This window comes from Papio anubis, chromosome 1 (assembly GCF_008728515.1).
Source record: "Papio anubis isolate 15944 chromosome 1, Panubis1.0, whole genome shotgun sequence".
NCBI lineage: Eukaryota > Metazoa > Chordata > Mammalia > Primates > Cercopithecidae > Papio > Papio anubis.
In genome coordinates, this window is record NC_044976.1 from 128,255,413 (window position 1) to 128,278,308 (window position 22,896).

The 22,896-nt window shown below is 37.2% G+C and overlaps 1 long non-coding RNA gene across 3 annotated transcripts in view; it reads left to right on the forward strand.

The window, feature by feature from the left end:
• LOC103876822 overlaps positions 1-22,896 on the forward strand; it is a 58,269-nt gene that overhangs the window by 29,985 nt on the left and 5,388 nt on the right. The gene's annotated exons all lie outside the window — the stretch shown is intronic.

Here is a 22,896-nt window from a genome sequence, read left to right on the forward strand (position 1 = left end):
TGTCCTAGAATCCGAAATTTGCTACAGGAATGTCTTGGCAAATATATATTGATTGAAATACATATGCCTGGTATCTGGTGGCAGAGAGAATAAGTTGTGATTTCCTTGAAAGACAAGAGGCTACAGAGTTCTGAAAATATGATGGCTTTAGCCTTGACATCAGGATGTCAGAGTGGGTACTTAAATAATTCTATTAAATTTTGATTTTTGTCATCTGGATTCTTTCACACTGGGCAACATGCCGTTTGGTGTTTTAAGAAACACCTAATGCTCTCCCTATCCATAACAAACCTGAACACTCTGCTCATGTATCACAGAACTTAAAAAAAATGTTAAGAAAAAAAACAGGGAAAAATCCATAATGACTTTTTTGGTACATATAACCTTTTGGTATGTATAACTCTTTAAAACTTTTTTATGCTGTTATCTTGTGTATATAGATATAAAAAAATGTTAATGGCAAAAAAAAAAAAGAAACACCGTGGTGCTTCAGGTATGGTGCCAGGTGCTGGAAGTACAGTGTTAATCAAGACTTGGAAAGCTTTCATTCTAGTGGGGAAGACAACAAGTCAACAGGAAATTACATACAAGTGAAAAGTGTTCTGAGAGTCCACTAGGAGAGAAATCTGACCCAGTTCTGGGGATGCACGAGAGGCTTCCCTGAGGAAGTAACATCCAAGCTGAAAGAATATCATTCCAGGACTGAGAGATTAGCATGGACTAAGATGAAAGGCAGTTATCGTGACCATCATCATCACCCTCAAGATATCTGTGAATAGATGATAGACATAGGATGGATTAAGAGTGGTCTGTATTTTTCTAATATAATGTTTTTCTATATATTTGTAATAGTTTATTTTCTAACTAGGGTTTGTATCGAACATCAACTGTATTTTAGACAATGTCCATGGCCTTAGAAGAATAAAAAGGTGAATAAAGTGAATCTCTCTTAAAGACTTAGAAAAAATCAATGTGGTAAGGACCAGAGTAGACACAGGCACAAGGAACCATAGAGACACAAGCTGTCAAGGCGGCAAACGGGTCCTTTGTCTCCTTGCCTTGTGACCTTGCTGTCATCTTTCAGCTGCCTTCACTTGTCCCAGGAGGAGCGAGGGTGTAAAATGGCAGTCAAGAACCTGATCTGTAGAATGCCACACATCTGGATCAAACCTTGACTTCACCTCTTGCTATTTGGGTGACTCTGGTCAAGTACTTAGCCTCTTTCACACTGGCAAAAAGGAGATAAAAATAATGTCCAGCTGAAGTGGCTGCTGATATTGATGTTTGTATGAATACATTAATGACATAAAACTCTCGGGTCAGTCCCTGTGCTGAGAACTATTCTGTAATACTCGAAGTAACAAGTGTAATGAACTGGAAAGCACTTTATAATTGACATAATATTCTACCATCATTTTTGTATTCCTTATAACACTGGAAAATAGTGTTTTGCATAAGTTTAGAACTCCAATATTTATTGATTGACTAAGGATTGAGGGGAAGTTGAAATCATATTGCCTGTTTTCTTGTTTCTACCATAAGTTTTGTTGAATGAATAAATTTCAATTAGCAAAATAACATTTCACATTTATGACATTATACAAGATGTCCAAACACAAAAATCATATTTATTTACAACTACTGTGTAAATGTTTAAGTTTACATCAGTCAAGTACTATTTTTGTTGTTGTGTTTAAGTCACAGACAGAAATGTTTTAGTTATTGGTTCCAGAAGTATGGTTTTACTTTGAAACATCAGCCAGGGAGTACCTATACCATGATTTATTAAGCAAGTGCTTGACTAACCCGGAACTTTTAGATTTTATGTTAACAAAGGACAAAAATAATTGTTTTCAGTGAGAATGTAAGAAACCGAAAATTTGAAACTTTTCTAATTTTTTTTGAAAAACATTTAAACCGTTACAGTTTAAAAAATAAATTTTCATTTTGGGGTAATTCTAGATTTATATACAATAGTAAGGATAATACAAAGAGTTCCCATAGAGGAAGCCCTCACCTGTTTCAATTTCCCCTACAGTTATCATTTCACATCATGGTGGTACATTTGTCAAAACTAAGAAACAAAGATTGCTGCATTGCTATTAATTACATGCTTATCCAGCTTTTTTCAGTTTTTCCATTGATACCTTTTTCCTCTTCTAGTATCCCCTCTAAGATACTACATTACATTTAGTTATCTTTGCTCCGTCTCTTCTGGTCTGTGAGTTTCTCAGTGTTTCCTGGTTTTTCATGATCTTGACAGTTTTGAGGAGTACTGGTTAGGTAGTTTGTAGTGTCTTTCATTCTGGGTTTGTCTGATGTTTTGCTCATGATTAAATTGGGGTTATGAGTTTTCACAAAGAATACCACAGTGGTAGAGTATCCTTCTCATCACAATGGGGGTATGGAATCTCAACATGACTTATCACTGGTAATGTAAATTGTGATCGCTTGGTTAAGGTAGTGTTTGCCAGGTTTCTTCAATGTAAAATTACTGTTTGTCTTTTTCTATGTTCTTCTGTTTGGGAGCAAGTCCAGCCCACAGTCAGGGCGAGAGGTGAGGTAGGGGGATTTGTCTCCTTGTTCTTATTTACTTATTGATGTAGCCATCCATTCAATCATTTATTTATATCACTATGGATTTGTACGTTTACTTTAAACTTTGGTAACAATATAATGCTTTATTTATTTTGTTGCTCAAATTGGTCCAGCTTTGGTGAGTGGGAGCTCTTTCAGGTCAGCTTCTTTGTGCCTTTGACAAACCCTGATCCTTTTCCTTGTTGGAACATTTCTGTACTCTCTGGCACTATGAGATGCTCCTGGTTCATCTTACATTTTCCTGCCCCAACTCTAGAATCAGCCACTTCTTCAAGGAGCCCCAATTCCTTTCAATAGAGATTGATATTTAGAAACCAAGATCTGAGTGTGAGTATGGTCTTTACTGCAATGGGAGAATCATACATTTTTAACTATGTGACAGGGAGTCTGTGGTCTTGTCAGTGCTTTATGGGTGGGAAAAATACTGGAGGGATAAACTTGTTGTTCTTGTTATTAAAAGACTCTTCTCCCAAATCAGTGGCTATATACATAATGATTTCTATAGCCATTTGTTAGTGATGGAGGAACAGCTGCTTGGAGTAATCAACTTTGAACTTCAAAGAAAAGGCAGTGAATAAGTTCAGTTACATTTATTTGTAGGCTAGTGCCATGTAGAAACTTCATTTTATTTTCCATGACTGCAGATAAGAATATTTCTAGCCTTCAATGGTAAAATATAATCTCCTTTTGTTTTAGAGACTTTTTAGAGATGATTTCTTGTTCTAAGTTGAGACTCTTCTATCTTCATGAACATACATATCTTTTTGCTCAAAAACTTGTCCAAAGTGAGAACAGAATCACAGGTTGTTAGTGCCCTCTACTCTAGATTCATAGATCCACAGTTATGTAGTAGAGGGTGTGAAATGGACACCAGATTTGAACTCTAAGGCCTGGCTATGGTTTTGCTTCATCACTTAGAAGCTGTGTAGCTCAAGGCAAATCCATTTTGTTACTTGGAGACTTTAACACCAAAACTTTGATTTCCCCAATATTTTTATTTCAAAAAATTTTAAACTTTTCAAAAAATGGCAAGAATAGTACAATAAATACTTACCTGCTCCACTGAGAGTTATCAGTTAGTAACATTTAGCCATATTTGGTCAACTTTTTCCTGAGGGTTGGCCAAGGCAGTGCTGTTTGAGGGATGTGTCAGAAGGTTGCATGTGCAGGCTGGCTCATTCCAGTGTATTGTACTATGGGATGGAGCTGGGAGTAGGAAGAGAAGTAGGAAGCTGTAAGCTTGGAACCGGAGACCAGAGCCTGCTTTCCTTATCACGCCTTGTTCTAGTACAAAACTCCCATGATCTTAAATGTTATATTTGAACCCAGACTTCCAGGTCATTATGAAGGTATATTTATTAAAGTAGGAGAATAAAACACATCTTATTAGGTTATTAGATTGATTTATACTTTTTTTTTTTTTTGAGACGGAGTCTCTGTCTGTCGCCCAGGCTGGAGTGCAGTGGCTCGATCTCAGCTCACTGCAAGCTCCGCCTCCCAGGTTCACGCCATTCTCCTGCCTCAGTCTCCCGAGTAGCTGGGACTACAGGAACCCGCCACCATGCCCGGCCAATTTTTTACATTTTCAGTAGAGACGAGGTTTCACCTATGTTAGCCAGGACGATCTCCATCTCCTGACCTTGCCATCCACTCGCCTCGGCCTCCCAAAGTGCTGGGATTACAGGCGTGAGTCACCGCGCCCGGCCAATTTATAACTTTTAAATCCCCAGATTTGTATTAGGAAGACCTCAACTTGCACTGTTGCCAGGGCCTCTACAAAAGTTAGGGAGGCACAGAACACTTACCTAGAAGGGGAAGGGAGATACTGCTTTTCCATTAATTCACTTTATGTGGAAACTGATTTTCTACTACATTCATTTCTAGTAGCCAAAACTGAGTTAATTTCTTGAAAAAGAATCACCAAAATAAAAGTTTTAAAATCATAATTTTTAGATTTCAAGATTTCTTAAACGAGGCAATTTATTAGACTGTGTATTGAAGAATTAAAAAATTAGGTGCTAAAGTAAAATCACGCATCCACTGGTAAACAACATTAAGCTAAGCATTTTATGGCTTCCAAATTTTATCTACAACTACTCATTTTTAGCTGGAACTGCACATCACAAAAACATTCAACAGAGAAACACTTTAGAGAGGTGTATTTACAAAATTAAACTGGATGACGAGCTTCACTTCATGGGAGTGGAGGAAGTTTACATTTTACTGATTAACCCTGATTTGATTACTTTTTGTAGATTGGTACCCCTGGCATCAGTTTTAATCTGGCTCAGCCTATTTCAGGGGGTGTAAATTCAAAACCTATGGGAGCCAGATAGGCAATGCAGAATGAAGAAAGTAATGTGTGAGAAAAACTAACTGCCAAAATTTAATAAAATTTGATTATTTTTGCTGAACTATTGGGTATGTGTGTAACATAATACAAACACTTGTTGGAGGTTATATTTTAAATTCACATTTGAAAAATACAAATTGGAATGCAGACACAATTAATTTTTAATTTTTCCTTTATTATTTATTATTTCTGAACTGGGGACTAAAAAGTTGACATCTCTTCTTTTGCACCAAGAAATCAGCGGCAAAACTTACATTTCACAGTGTATGTGCAACACAGGATTCAAATTTGTATCCTTTAAATGGTCGCGATATTTAGTTTATTATTTTATAAAGGCAAATTGCTGTTTGCAAATGTAGGCACTCTGCCCATGGATAGAAACTTTACACAATAGTTTTATATTTAGGATAGCTTCTTCTGAGATATTTGTAGATTTCTGGCATTCCTACATTGCCATATTGTTTTTCAGTATTGTCTTCCCTACTTCTATAATTATTGCTATTTGTAACTCTTCAGTCCCGCTATCAATATTAATTGAAAAAAGTCAATTCAACCATGCTGGTTTATTTTTAGATTTTTACTTTCTGAATTCACTTTTCAATTCAGCAATTTAGGATATATAATTCAATCCTTTTATTTCTGGAAACTGATTTCAGTGAATAGGATTATAATTTTCGGTAATTATTCATAAATGTTTATCTGAGAAAGATTCAAAGTGTTTAAATGGGTTGTATTGTTCAGTAAAAAGGCCAAGTATTTGATCTAATCTTTGGTAAGGAGCCAAGACCAAGTTTCTTCATTGGGTGAAATGAAGGAGTTTTTTTTTTTTTCAATTCACCATGCCACAAGCAAGCCACCTAAAATTCATGTATAGTTGATCGGCATACTTTGCATCTAATTCATCAAGTAAAGTGCTAACGCTTCTGTGCTTCTAACCTCAGGAATATATCTAACTCATGGTTTTAATTACTGAGTTTGAGATATGTTCTGTTTTTAACTCTTTAGTGCAGAGTGAGTCTGGTGAATAATATAATGAGATTTAAGTTATCTGTCATTACAAAACATTACCATCTTGAATTTAAATTTCATAACAAGTTCAATGTTAGCACCATTCACAATAGGGTCACCTCTCTATTATGTTAACTAATTTGTCCAGACTACATTAAACTCTTCACGACTCATGGTAGATTATAAAAATGGCCACAAATTCTTCTCTTCCCTGAATCCATATATTTGCAATGTGACTTTGTAGCTGTTTACCTAGAGAGGTGGAATTTGTTTCTCTAGCTCTTGAATATGTTTTGGCCTGTGTCTTTGTGACATGACAAGCAATATGTCTTTGGTCTCTGTCAATGGTAATCAACTTTGATGAGTAAAATCAATATCACTTGTTGTCATCATTCTTTTTTTTTTTTTATTTTTTTATTTTTTTTTGAGATGGAGTCTCGCTCTGTCACCCAGGCTGGAGTGCAGTGGCCGGATCTCAGCTCACTGCAAGCTCCGCCTCCCGGGTTCACACCATTCTCCTGCCTCAGCCTCCCGAGTAGCTGGGACTACAGGCGCCCGCCACCTCGCCCAGCTAGTTTTTTGTATTTTTTAGTAGAGACGGGGTTTCACCGGGTTATCCAGGATGGTCTCGATCTCCTGACCTCGTGATCCGCCCGTCTCAGCCTCCCAAAGTGCTGGGATTACAGGCTTGAGCCACCGGTTGTCATCATTCTTGTCTTGAGAACATCAGCAGGGCTGAAGTGGTGAGGAGACTCCTCCAATCCTCAACTCCTAGTCCCTTACCCACATGTCTTCTCCCCCTTGAGTCTAGTCCTGAAACATCAACCCAAAGGAAATAATTGTCATTGCAGTACACTGGCTACAGCTGGGCAACTAGGCACTATCTAGGGCTGAGTGGACCCTTATGACAGCAAGAAAAATAAAACATGATATTTTGACTGAGACATAAATGAGAATGGGAGATAAACTGGGAAGAAAGAGGTTTGAGAGAGAGGATCTCAGAAAATCAGTAGTCAAGAAAAAGAAAGGTCCTCTATGAATAATGGGGTAATGTAATTTATGTAGGGCTTTTTGACATGGACATTTAGGTGGAGGAGAAACAGGAAGAGGGCAGAGGGTGGTGGAGGGAATACCTTAGCTGGAGGAGCAGTCTGGCAACTGGACACTCACAACCACAATTCTCCACCTTGCTTGGCTTTAAAATTAATGGTATCAGTAGGTTAAAAGTAAGAGGAGAAAAAAAAGAAAGATGTACTATGCAAACACTTGTTCAAAGAAAGCTGAAACTGATCAAAGTGATGTCACCAAGATGGCAGAATAGAAGATATTCTGCTCATAGATAGGAGTTTGTAAAAGCCCAGTGGAGCTAAAGATCTAAGAAGGAAATTTTGAGAGTGCAGACAGATATCCAGGTGGCTGATCTGCCTTGCCAGTATTTCTTCTGGGTTCAAGCCCCAAAATAATCCAGTGCCCCAGGGGGTTGATTACTTTTCTGTTTGGTCTTGAGTTTGCAAGCAAAACTACCTGTCAAGGGCCTGAGAAAAAATTGTGCACACCAGTGCCTTGGCAGAAAGGTTCATCTGTTTGCTGACACCAGTCTTGGCAGTGAACCTGAAAGTTGCCTGGTTGCCCTGCTACAGCCTTCTTCAGCTGAGGTCTGGCATCGGAACTGCTTATATAAGGACCCAGAGGAAGATTCACCCATACCTCATAGCCTGGAGTTTAACCTTTACCAATGGGCTCCTTAGCCTCTGTCCTATACCAGATCCCAAGGGGGGCCAGTCTCAGCTCTGGTTCCTCTTGCTACAGATGGGGAACTATCTCATATGTTCTCAGACCTGCTAAAATATGCATATCTGACTGGATGAATGACACAGGCTCTCCAGGCTCTGTACTACAGAGGATCCTGAGGGGTCTCAGTCTCAGCTCTGGCACTTCCTATTGCAATCGGGGAGCTATCTCAGCTGTGCAGGAACTTGCTGGGAGAGGGATGCCACTCAAGGCCACCAGGGCAGACTTTTGGCCCAAGGTCCCTGACCAGTGTTTTCATGCAGCCCAGTACCTTCCTTGGGTTTTCTCCAGATCCACCTGGGTTGGAAAGCTGTATCAGAGTCCTCATGAGACTCACAGAAAGCCTGAGATTAGAAAATCTTCTTATTGCTGAGAAAACTGCAGTGGTCACAGGGTCAGGGACACAACTGTCAGAAAACTTAGAATGCCTAGAAGGACCTCTGAAGAAGGACAGGCACACAAAAAGCCAGACTGTGGCTTTTTTATTTTAAAACAAATACTTAATATCTTAATCTGCACACATTGTTGAACTTCCACAAGTATCAAGAAACTTCAGAGAAATATGACCTCACCAATGAGACAAAATAAGACACCAGAAACTGACCCTAAAGTAATGGAGATGTGTGATTTCTAAGACAAAGAATCCAAAATAGCTGTTTTAAGGAAACTCAAAAAAATTCAGGAAAACACAGAGAACCAATTTATAAATTTATCAGAGAAATTTAATAGAGAGATTGAAATAATAAAAAACAATAATCCCTGGAGCTGAAAATGCAATAAATGAAACAAAAAATGCAGTGGAGATTATCACAGAATTGATCAAACAGAAAGATCGGTGAGTTTGAAGACAGTTTATTTGAAAGTACACAGTCAGAGGAGAAAAAAAAGAAATAATTAAAAGGAATAAACAAAGCTTATGGTATCTATGAGACAACATCAAAAGCAAATACTCAGGTTATTCAAGTTAAAAAGAGAACTAGAGAAAGGCAAAGTGGTATTATTATTGTGTTATTATAGTGTAGTGTTATTATTTAAAGAAATAATAGTGGAAGGGTTTTCAAACCTTGAAAAGCTAGATATAGATAAGTAATAGATGATGATGATAATTAGATAGATATATCCAGATATTGATCTATCTATATATTCAGTTATAGGAAGGTCAAAGATTCCAATCAGATTCAACCCAAATTATAATGCCACAAGACAAATTATAACCAAAAAAGAAGATCCTGAAAGCAGTGAGAGAAGAAAGCAAATAACATATGAGGGAAATCCAGTACACCTGGCAGCAGACTTCTTAGCAGAAAGTTTACAAGCCAAAAGAGAATGGGATGATATATTCAGCATGCTAAAGGAAAAAAAAAAAAAAAAAAAACCAAGAATACTGTGCCATGCACAGTTATCCTTCAGGAATAAAGGAGACAAAGACTTTCCCAGAACCCCTTCTGGCCCCCAAAAGTAAAGAAATTTATCAGACCTATTCCATAAGAAATACTAAAATGTGATTGTTATAGTAACAATCTGTTAAGAGATAGATAATAGAGAAATAAAAATAGACTGCAACACAATAATAGTAGAGTGCTCCAACATCCCATTTATGGCCATAAGCAGATCTTCCAGGCAGAAAATCAACAAAGAAACATCAGCGTTAAACTATATTCTAGGCCAATTGGACCTAACACGCATTTACAGAACATTTCATCCAACTGCTGCCAAATACAGATTTTTCTCACCAGCACGTGAAACATTCTGTAGGATAGACCATATTTTAGATCACAAAACATGTCTTAACAAATCTGAAAAAGTAGAAATTATATCAAGTATCTTTTCTGACCTCAATGGAATAAAACTAGAAATAACAAGAGAAACTTTGAAAACTGCACAAAAACCTGGAAATTAGACAACATATTTCTGATAGAACAATGGTTCAATGAATCAATTAAGAAATTTAAACACTTATTGAAAAAAATGAAAATAGAAGCACAGCATATTAGAATCTGTGTTATATAGCAAAAGGGGCACCAAGATTGAACCATAAAAAAACAGAAAACCACAGTAGATCAGTAAGACGTAATGAGATGGAAGCAGTAATAAAACTTCTCCCATCAAAGAAAATCAAAAGACCTGATGGATTTATTGCTGAATTCCACAAAACATTTGAAGAAGAACTAATACCAATTCTACTCAAACTATTTCAGTAATCAAAGAGGAGGGAATACAACCAAACTCATTTGAGAAGGCCAGAAATACTCTGATATAAAAACCAGAAAAAGAAACAACAATAAAAGAAAATTATAGGCCAACATCTCTGATGAACATAAATGCAAAATCCACAACAAAATACTAGCAAACAGAATTCAGCAACACATTAGAAAGATCATTCACCATAGTCAAGTAGGATACACCCCAGGGATGCAAAGATAGTTCACTATATGCAAATCAATAAACATGATAACATTATATCAACAGAATGAAGGAAAAAAAGTAGGATGATTATAATAGATGCCGAAAATCATTTGATAAAATTCAACACTTCTTCGTGATAAAAACCCTCAACAAATTGGGTATAGAAGGAACATATTACAATGCAATAAAAGCCATATAACAAGCCTATAGCTAATATTAAACTGAACAGAAAAAATTGAAAGCCTTTCTACTAATATCTGGAGGCAGACAATGAAGCCTATATTCACCACTTTTAGTCAATATAGGACTGAAAGTTCTAACCAGAACAATTAAGCAAGTGAATAAAAGAACAGGCATCCAAACTGAAAGAAGTTGAATCTCCCTTGTTTGCAGATAACATGATCTTATATTAAGAAAAAAATAAAGACTCCACAAAAAAACTCTTGGAATTGATAAACAAGTTTAGCAAAGTTGCAGAATACAAAATCAACCTATAAAAATCAGTAGAATTTCTACCTGCTAATCGCACCCAATCTAAAAAATAAATTTAAAAAAATCTCACTTAACAATAGATACAAAGAATATAAAATACCTAGAAATCAATTAAACCAAAGAAGTGAAAGATCTTTACAAGGAAAAATATAAAACGCTGACGAAAATCATTGAAGAGGACCTGCAAAATGGAAAGATAGTACATGCTCATGAATTGAAAGAATTAATCTTGTTAAAATGTCTGTAATGCCTGAAATGATCTACAAATTCAATGGAATTTTTATGAAAATACCAATGACATTCTTCACAGAAATATATAAAAACAATCCTCATCCTAGCATTCACAGAAGAGAAAGAAATAATGGGCATCCAATTTGGAAAAGAGAAAGTCAAACTATTGCTGTTCACCATATGATTGCATACCAAGAAAACCCTAAAGACTCATCCAAAAAGCTCTAGATCTGATAAACGAATTTAGTAAAGACGGGTTACAAAATCAATGTACACAGATCAGTAGCACTGCTATACACTCACAATGACCAACCTCAGAATCAAATCAAGAACTTGGTCCCTTTTATAACAAATACAAGAAATAAATAAAGCACCTAGAAATATACTTAACCAAGGAAATGAAAGATCTCTACAAGGAAAACTATAAAACACTACTGAAAGAAATAATAGATGACACAAACAAAAGGAGACATATCCCATGCGTATACATGGGAAGAATCAATACTATGAAATGACCATACTGTCCAAAGCAATCTACAGATTAAATGCAATTCCCATCAAAATACTATCACCATTTTTCATAGAACTAGAAAAAAAATCCTAAAATTCATATGGAATCAAAAAAGAGCCTGCATAGCCGAGCAATACTAAGCAAAAAGAACAAATCTGGAGGCATTACCTTACCAGACTTCAAATTATACAAGGCTATAGTTACCAAAACAGCATGGTACTTGTATAAAAATGGGCACATAGACCAATGGAACAGCATAGAGAACCCAGAAATAAAGCCAAATATAGTCCACTGATCTTCAACAAAGCATACAAAAACATAAACTGGGGAAAGGACACCCTTCAATATTGTATGACCTTCAACAAAGCATACAAAAATATAAATTGGGGAAAGGACGACCTTTCAATAAATGGTGCTGAGAAAATGGGCAAGCCACATGCAGAAGAATGAAACTGGATCTTCATCTCTCGCCTAATACAAAAACCAACTCAAGATGGATCAAAGACTTAAATCTAAAACCTAAAACCATAAAAAATTCTAGAAGATAACATCAGAAAACCTCTTCTAGACATTAGCTTAGGCAGATAATTCATGACTAAGAATCCAAAAGCAAATGCAACAAAACCAAAAAATAAATAAATAGGACTTAAACTAAAAACTTCTGCATAACAACAGAAATAATCAGCAAACAGACTACCCACAGAGTGGGAGAAAACATTCGCAAACTGTGCATCCAACAAAGGACTAGTATCCAGAATCAACGAGCAGCTCAAACAAATCAGCAAGAAAAAAACAAATAATCACATCAAAAAGTAGGGAAAGAATATGAATATACATTTCTCAAAAAAAGATATATGAATAGCCAACAGACATATGAAAAAATATTCAACATCACTAATCATCAGATAAATTCAAATTAAAACCACAGTGAGATACCACCTTACCCTTGTAAGAATGGCCATAATTAAAAGGTCAAAAAATGATAGATGTTAGAATGAATGTAGTGAAAGGGAACACTTTTAAACTGCTGGTGGCAATGTAAATTAGTGCAACCACTATGGAAAACAACATAAAGATTCCTTAAAGAACTAAAAGCAGATCTACCATTCGATCCAGCAATCCCACTACTGGGTATCTACCCAGAGGAAAAGCAGTCACTATATGAAAAAGATGCTCGCGCACACATGTTTATAGCAGCACAATTTGCAATTGCAAAGATATGGAACCAACCTGAGTGCCCATCAACCAACCAATGAGTAGATAAAGAAAATGTTTTACATATATACACACACACACATATATACACACATATATATACACATATAATATACACACATACACATTTATATATACATATATACATGATATATATAATATATATAACATGAAATACTACTCAGCCATAAAAAGGAACAAAATAATGTCTTTTGCACTTCTTGGATGGAGCTGTAGGTCATTATTCTAAGTGAATTAACTGAGGAATAGAAAACCAAATATCGTATGTTTTCACTTATAAGTGGGAGCTAACCTATGAGGATGAAAAGGCTCAAGAGTGATATAATAGACTTTGGGGACTCATGGGAGATGGTTTGGAGGTGGGTGGGGGATAAACAATTATTTATTGGATACAGTGTACACTGCTCGGGTGATGGGTGCACTAAAATTTCAGAATTCACTTCTAAAGAACTTATCCATGTAGCCCAAAACTACCTGTATTCAAAAACTACTGAACAATAAGAAGAAAAAAGTCCTCAAATTTGCATAGAACCACAAGAGACCTTGAATAGCTATAGCAATCTGGAGCAAAAAGAACAAAGCTGAAGACTTCACACTATCTGACTTCAAAATTTACTACAAAGCTATAGTAACCAAAATCGGGTAGTACTCACATAAAGAGATACACATTGACAAATAGAATAGAACAGATAATCCAGAAGTAAATCTATACATTTACAGCCCACTCATTTTCAAAAAAGCACCAAGAACATATATTTGGGAAATGATGGTCTCCTTAATAAATGGTGCTGGAAGAATTGAATATTCATATACAGAAGAATGAAACTAGATTCCCATCATTTGCCATATACAAAAATCAACTCCGAATGTATTAAAGATTTAAGTGTAAGAACTGAAACTATGCAATTACCGAACCATTAGGGAAACACTCCAGGACATTGCTCTGGGCGTAGATTTTTTGGTAAGGCCTCAGAAGCACAAGTCACTAAAACAAAAATAGACAAATGGGATTTTATGAAGATAAAAAGCTTCTTCACAGCAAAGAAAACAAAGTGAAGAGGCAACCTACAGAAGGAGAGAAAACATTTGTGAACTATCCACCTGACGGGAGATTAATACCAGAATATATAAGGAATGCAAATGACTCAATTGTAAAACAATTCAATAAATGGTGCTGAGAAAATGGGCAAGCCACATGCAGAAGAATGAAACTGGATCTTCATCTCTCACCTAATACAAAAACCAACTCAAGATGGATCAAAGACTTAAATCTAAAACCTAAAACCGTAAAAAATTGTAAAACAAATACACAATCTGATTAAAAATAAATCATAACCTGAATAGACATTTCTCAAAAGAAGACATACAAATCACCAACAAGTATATGAAAAAACACTCAACATCACTAGTCATCAGGGAAATGCAAATCAAAAACACAGTGAGATATTATTTTACCCCAGTTAGAATGGCTATTATCAAAAAGACAAAAAGTAGTAAACGACGGCAAGGATGTGGAGAAAGGAAAACACTTGTGCACTGTTGATAGGAATGTAAGTTAGCATAGCCACTACGGAGAACAGTATGGAGATTTTTCAAAAAGCTTAAAAGAGATCTACCATGAGATCCAACAATCCCACTGCCTGGTGTATATTCAAAAGAAGGGAAATCAATATACCAAAGAGGCATCTGCACTCTCAAGTTTATTGCAGCACTATTCACAATAGATAACATATGGAATTGTCAACAGATTGTCAACAGATGAACAGATAATGTGGTATATATCCACAGTAGGTTATTATTCATCCATAAGAAAGAATGAAACCCTGTCATTTTCAGTAACACGGATAGAACTGGGGTCATCATATCAAGTAAAGTAAATCAGGTACAGAAAGATAATTATTGCATGGTCTAACTCATGTGTGAGAGGTTATAAAGTGTATTTCACGGAGGTAGAGAGTAGAATGATAGTTACCAGAAGCTGGGAAAGGAAGGGGAATGAGGGAAAAAAGAGAAGTTGGTTAATAGACACTAAAATGCAGTCAGATAGAAGGGATAATTTCTAATATTTGATAGTGTAATATAGAAATTATAGCTAACAATAGTTTGATGTATATTTCAAAATAGCTAGAAGAGAAAACTTTCAATGTTTCCAACAGAAAGAAAAGACAAATGTTTGAGGTGATGGATATCCCAGTTAACATGATTTGATCATTACATATTGTATACATGTGTCAAAATATCACATGTACCCCAAAGTATATACAACTTGCTGTATTAATAAAAATACAAAATTTCCCTTAAAAAGCTGAAATGGCTAATTAGTATCAGAGAAAGTAAACTTTATAGCACAACGAGGGAAAAAGAGGGACATCACCTAATGATGAACAAGTTAACTCACCAATGGGAGACCACAATCTTAAATGTGCACGCACTGAAAACAGAGGTTCAAAAAATGAGGCAAAACCTGACAAAACTTAAAATAGAAATACAGAAACCCACCATTATAGTAAGAGATTTTAACACTTCTTTGAACTGTTAGAGGGAAAATCAGCAGGAGTATAGAACTGAATGCCACTATCAACCACCTAGACACAATTAATATTAATAAAACACTCCACCCAATAACAGGAAAAAACACATTCTTTTCAATGGCACATGAAAAGTTCAGTAAGATATGTCCTATCCTGGGTCACAAAACAAATGTGACAAATTTCAAAGATTTGAAATAATGTAAGCCATATTCTCTGATTATAATGGAATTAGACTACAACTTTATAACTGAAAGATAACAGAAATATCTCCAAACACTTAGAAATTGTATAAGATATCTCTAAGCATTCAGTGGTTCAAAGAGGGAGTCTGAAAGGAAGTTACAACGTATCTGAGCTAAATGAAAATGAAAATATAATGTATAAAACTAGTGGGATGAAGCTGAATCTGTGCTTAAAGGGAAATTGGTAGGATTAAAGGCTTACATTAGATAAGAAGAAATGTCTCATTAGAATTTAAATTTGCAGATTCCGAATAGAGAAAAAAAATAAAAGTGAAAACCCAGATCGAGTAGAAGAAAGCAAATAGTAGAGATGAGTAGAAATGAATGAAACAATAAAAATATGCCATCTCACCACTTCTATTTAACATTGTACTTCAAGTTCTATCAAGTGCAGTAAGGCAAGAAAAAGAGACAAAGTTATATAGATTGGACAGTGGAGAAAATCCATTGTTATTTGTAGATAACATGTTTCTCTACGTAGAAAACCTTCTAGAACCAACAAATGAGCTTAGTAAGATGTACTAGGCCATTCTTGTGTTGAATTAAAGGAATACCTAAGACTGGATAAGTTATAAAGAAAAGAGGTTTAATTGGCTTATGGTGTTGCAAACTTTATAGGAAGCATGGTGCTGGCATCTGCTTCTACTGTGGCCTTAGGAAGCTTACAATCATGGCAGAAGGTGATAGAGAGCCCGCATGTCACATGACTAGAGCAGGAGCAAGAGAGAGAGAAGGGGGAGGTCCCAAACTAGTTGAGTGAGAAGTCACTTATCACCAAAGGGATGGTACTAAACCATTCATGAGGCATCTGCCACCATGATCTGATCACTTTCCACCAGGCCTCACTTCTAACATAGGGAAAACATTGGATTCTCACATTTAAGAGTCCATTTGAGGTCCTTGAAGGAGTGTGCAGAGAGGAAGATAATCTCTACAGGCCTCTAAAATGGACTAGAGGGGAGGACAGGGCTGTGGTGGCATGTAGCCCTGTTAAGCTTTGTAGCACTGATCATGGACTTGTGTACTCACCTCCAATCTCATCTGTCTCCCTTACCATTCAGTATAAATTGAAAATAGGAACCATTTTTCCATTCAAGTTGGGGGCACTTCCTCCATGGATTATTTGGAAAATATTACTGTCTGTTATAGTGCATCTCAGTGTACCCTGGAAAGAAAAATACCTGCTTCTTGCCCACCAGCAAGGCTGAACTTCTGGAACCCTGAAGGGGAAGGAGCCACATTCAGAACACGTACTTGAACAATTTAGGGAGAAATGCTGCTCCCTAACTCATCTAGTAGGTGATTATGTCCTCGGGTACTTAGAATCCTTGTTTAACATGTAATCTTCATAGTTCGGGATGATCTCAGTTATAATTCACACACAGTGGCCTGACTGGAAGCTGGTGTGTGTGGGTTGTGTGTTTGTATGTATTTACACATTCATGTGTTTGTGGTGCATGTATGCGTGTCCTTTGAAGAGGCTGGGGATGAGGGATAATAAATTTGTCTGGTTCCCCTCTGATCTCTGGGAATCTGAATACTACAGGTGGAACTGAAGGCTAAGCTGGGGAGATTGAAGGGAAGAGACAAACCAGACAATTTTTTTTTGTTTGCATTAAAAATTGAGCAAAAAGCAGGTTACCTTGTTTGCATGAGGAAAAGAGGTGGTGATGGGGACCGGTGAGAGAAGAGGATAGTTTTTTATCTTTTTGTAGGACCAGTTAAATCACTCCAGTTCACCCAACTCTTCTCCTGTGAGACAAATACCATTTATTGCTAGAGACACACAATGATACTCTGGCTTTCATTTCCCAACAGCCACGTATCTTTTTTTTCTCCAAGTTCCATATGATAAAACAAAGAACTTACGGTGCCGCAAAGTCAGTGATATGGACAAGTGAAGAATATCAGGCTGGCCCATGGCCGGTCTTAAATGTAGAACAGAGGTGAGCGAAGATGCTGCAAAATGGGAAGATGGTGTGTGCATGCCAGTATTCTACATATAAATGTTCTCAACAATAGCATGGTGAAACAGCCAAGTTTACCATTTCTTCCTCTGCATTCATAATGCAAAATGAACCATTGTGTCGTGAGGTGTCACCAATGATCTGACACATTCTAGGACTTGATCAACTCCTATTCCGTGGGTCAGGAGAGGAAGGGAGCCGGACATACCCAGGCTCCTGGATGTATCGCGGCAGAACAACGAGAAACGAAATAGAGTCTCAGGAAGGCAAAGATGCGCAGCGGAACACACTGAGCTTGAGGCATCAATGAAATGGAGACGCCTGGCAGAGGGAGCTGAATGGAACTGATGTTAGGCAGAGGGTGGTGGAGACACAGCTGGGCACAGCAGCATGGGAATGATCACTGAAGGTGGCAAAAGGGCACCAAATGAGATGGAAACAGTCTCATGACAAGACCCAGCTACTTTGAGGGGAAAGTGGAGTGCAGAAGAGGGAGGCAGCAGTTGAGCCTGAGGAATGGTGGAGGCAGGATCTTAGGAGACAGTATGACGAAAATCCCAAGGAAGACAGTTCTCAGAAAGAGACAGAAAGGAGCAATGAAAGCAAATGCTGGCGGTTCCCCACCCTCATTGAGTTCCTGTGGGTAAATTTGCTGGTGGAGGAAGTCCGAGGAGTGAGTGTCTTGGAGCAAGTGTACAAGTGCAGCTGTGACATGGAAGATGAAGAAACAGGAGATAGTTGCAGGGTGAGGTTAAGGGGATGCTGAGAGGGGAGAGTCCTGAGAATGTTTAAGGGCTGCAGCAAAGGACTGAGCAGGGTCCATGGAACACACTAGAGAAAGGGGAACTGCATTAGAGATCGGTGTTCCTGAAACAGTGGGAGGAAAAGGGACTTGAACCACAGGAGAAGGCACTCACTTTAGACAACAGGAGCACACTGCTTTGTGTGGGGACAGTGTGAGAATTAGGACAGATGAATATAAAGGCAGGTCAGTAGGAAGTGTGCTGGTAAGAACTTGAAGACATTACTTTCTACTGTTCATTTTTTTTCTGAAAAATGGGAGGTTCTCTCATTTACCACGAGTGATAAGATAGGTTAGTGTCTTAGTCTGCTCAGGCTGCCATAACAGAACACCACAGACTGGAGATTGGACATCCGAGATCAGGGAGCCAGCATGGTTGGGTTCTGGTGAGGTCTCTCTTTCTGGCTTGCAGATGGCTGCCTTCTCACCGTGTGCTCACAAGGTGGCTAGAGAGTGATGGGGGTGAGTGAGGGGCGGGGCATGGGGAGGGGGAGAGAGAGAGAGAGAGAGAGAGAGAGAGAGAGAGAGTTCGATATATTCATCTTATTGTAGAAAACTAATCCCATTATAAAGACTCCACCCTTGTGATCTCGTCTAACCTACTTACTTCCCAAAGTTCTGATCTCCAAACACCATCACATGGGGCTTTAGGGATCCAACATAAGAATTTTGGGAGGGGAGGGTAACACAATTCAGTCCACAGCAGATAGAAGTTTGAGAGAATGTGAGAGGCAGTCAGCAGAATGATGAAAGTGTGGGCTCTGGATTCAAACTACCCGGATTTAAATCCTGGTTCTGATACTTCCCAGCTGTGAGGACTTGAGAAATGACTTAGTCTTTCTATGTCTCTTCCTTCAAAATCTGTAAACGGGGATAGTGACATCTATCTCACAGAGTGCTTATGAGGATTAGATGAACTAAAACCTGCAGAATGCTTTAGACAGTCTTGGCGCATAGAAAGCACTCAGTATGTGCTGGCTATTATTAGTTTATACTATCTTTAGCTGTCATGCACTTAACTGATTGTTGAATGGTGTTAACATTTTGTTGTGGTTAGGTATTGTGAATTTGTGATAGGTCATCCAGAAGACTGGTGATTCTGTCAGGCAGTGTGAGAGTTGTGCAGAGGTTGGATCAATACAAGGTTCATGATTTGCTAACTAGGTAAGACCTGGTGGTAGTGAAACAGAGTTATTTAGGAGCCTGGCTGGAATGTTCGATGTGCTTATCCATGGGATTTTAGCAGGGTAGTAAAAGAGGTGTGGTAGATAATGGTGAGCAGGTACTCAGTGGAGTTCCTCTACCCTGGAGGCAGTAAAGCAAACCCCACATTTACCAGGTTCTGTGGCAGCTGGGGCTCTGAAAGTGATTTAAGCTTCATTGTCAGAGGTGGGATTGGAGGTTGGAAGTGAGGCAGAAGTCACCCTTTTGCTTTTTCTGGCCTTCTGTGTTAAGGACAGTGATGGTGTCACTGGATTTTCTGCCATAGCAGAGGCCCACATGTGTCTCTCTATATCTGTGGGTATTGGGAGAAAAGGTGTTGGTCTTTGATTTTTCTTGAATCAATGTGCATTTAGAAGGTATGGCATGACTCTGCAGCCAGCAGTGCTCGTGGTGACTTCCTGACCCCGAATCAGAGCTGGTTATTTGCAGCCAAGTATCCTAGTTGATGCACGCATGGGTGCTGATGCCATGCAGGGTGAGTACAGGAATTTGGCTAAAGAAAATGTCTGAGTTTGATTTTGGTGAGAAATGACCAGGAGGTTGGTAGATAGATGACTGCAGTAAGGAGGTGTAGAGTGTGATACAGTCAGATATATCCTCAAAGGACTGGGTATCAAACATTTTGTGGAGAAACTGTGATCTGGATACAACAGAGAAGAGTAAAGAAGTCTTGACTACCTCTCTATCCTAAAATACGTAAATGTGAAAAAATGGTTGACAATCTCTTGAGAATTTCAAGGGAGAGAGGGAGAGACAATCTCCAGTTAAGGATAACCCTTTCTACATTTATTTAAAAAAATTAATTTTGTGCATTGTATCTTTTCTTCTTCAGTTATGTTTTACATTTGGTTGTAATATATTATGCATTTTAATATGTTGACCTTAAATTCAGGACAGTTAAATGAGTTCTGTTATTTAAATATTATATATTGTTGTAGGGAGACCCCCCTGAAACTATTGCTATGGAGTAAAAGATGAAATGCTCCTGATTATTGTAAATACAAAATTGCATGCAGAATTGTGTAAAGACAATGCCAGGTTGGACTGCCAGAATGAGCCAACAGCACGTGATGTGCTTCCCCCTGCAGAGAGCCTATGAATGGACGTGCAGTCAGGGAGGTTTCACATCACCAGGATTCCTATTGCAGAAAAGCAGATGTTCATAGCTCTGGTAATGGAATGCGATCCTCGTGGAGAGCCTATAAATGGACGCATGGGGGGTGTCTGTCCATATGGATAAGATAGGGCTATAAACGTCCGCATCTTGCTGCGACTCCTCTAGGCCTCTTTAGAGTTAAGGCATACTCCCTTCTGAGAAATTCTGGTCTAACTGGCTGTCTAACTTCACGTCCTGTTTCTATGAATTGTTTGCAACCAGCTTTTGCTGCAACTGTTACTGCTGATTAATATCTTGCTAATCATAGGTTATGGAAAGACTGTGTTCCTGTTTTAAGGCTCTGTTAGAAATTACTGATGCACACACTATATTGTAAATTCTTACCTCTGTATACTGTACTTTTGCATACAGATGTTATGTTAAAGAATTACTTCATCCCCATGTGACCATCTCACCTCAATCAAGTGACCCTAAATCCCTCACTAACTTACCCCCACCCTCAGTAAACTTAATAATAAATGCTGGCATATCCAGTGCATTGTTGGCACCGTGAGACCAGAAGGCGGTGACCCCCCTGGACCCAGCTTTCACTATCTTGTGTGTGTCTATTATTTCTCAACCTGCCGATCCACCTGGGAACAAAGAGAGCCCCGTTGCATTGCGGGCTGCTGCCCAGATCTTGCAATATATTATATTATTAATGTTTATATTAAGCTGATATTAATACAATCCAGGTATGTATAAATTAATATGTCAATTGTAATCCCTAGGAAAACCACTTAGAAAATAACTGCAAAATATATAGTATAAGAAGGGAACTAAAATGACACCATACAAAATAATTGTTTGATATGAAAAAGGTGACAATGTAGGAATAAAGAATCATAATACTTCTAAACATACATACATGCAACTAACAAAAGAGCCTTAAAAGATGAAGCAAAAACTGACAGAATTGAAAGTATGAATAGATAATTCAACAACAGCAATTAAAGACTTTAATAAAACAATTTCAATAATGACTAGAAAATCTATTCAGAAAATAGAAGACAATAGAATACCCTAAACCACGTAGACCTAACAAGTTTATTGAACTATTCATCTTCCTTCTTTTGAACTGCTTGTTCACTATTGAGCTAATCACACATTCTTTTCAACTGTACCTGGAATGTTCTTTCAAAAAGACAACATATTAGGTCATAAAACTTTATTTCATAAGCTTCAATACGCTTAAAAAGTTCGAAATCATACGAAGTATGTTCTCCAAAGCCAGTGGAATGAAATTAGAAATCAGTAACAATAAGACATTTGGAAAAACCACGCATCTATGAAAATTTAAAAATGCGCTCTTCAACAACTAAAGTGTCAAAGAGGAAATAACAATGGAATTAGAAAATACTTTGAGATGAAAAAGTCTGAAAACACAACATACCAAAACTTATAGGCTATATTGAAAGCAGTATGCAGAGGGCAGCTTATAGCTATTAATGCCTATGTTAAACAAAAAGAAAGATCTTAGATCGATAACTTAACCTTCCAACTTAAGAATCTAGAAAAAGAATAGCAAACCAAACCCAAAGCAAGCAGAAGGAAGAAAATAATAAAGATTAAATATTGCATTGTATGCATATACTACATTTTGTTCAGTCATTCATTAGATGATGAACATTTCAGTTATTTTCACCTTGTTTATCATGAATAATGTCATGTTTTTATATAAATATGTTTTCAGTTTTGTTGGAAGCTTACCTGGGAGTGGAATTGCTCGGTCATGTGTAAGCTATGTGATTAACATTTTGAGAAACTGCCCAATTGCTTTCCAATGTGGCTGCACCATTTCACGTTCCCTCCAGCAATAAATGAGGGTTCTGATTTTTCCACATGCTTGTCAGCATTTGGTATTGTGTGACTTTTAAATTATAACATCATGGTAGATATAAAGAAGTATCTCATTGTGACTTTGATTTTCATTTATTTAATAACTAATGATGTGAAATATTTTTCCACATCATTTGAGATATGTCTATTCCAATTACTTGCTCATTAAAAATACTGAGTTATTTGTGCTCTTATCATTTAGGTATAAGAGCTCTGTATATTTTCTGGATAGTAGACTGTTATAAGGTATATGATTTGCAAATTTTTTTTCCATTTCCTGGGTCATTATTCACTTTCTTGATGATGTTCTTTGCTGCATAAAAGTTTTTAATTTTGTTGAAGTCCAACTTATCTGTTTTTTCTTTGGTTGTTTGTGTTTTAGGTACCATATCTAAGAAACTACTGTCTAATAAGCAAATAATTTCATTAATGAATGTTTTCAGCTATGTTTTTCTTAGAGTTTTTTAGTTTTAGCTCTTACAATCTAGTCTTTGATACATTTTGAACTA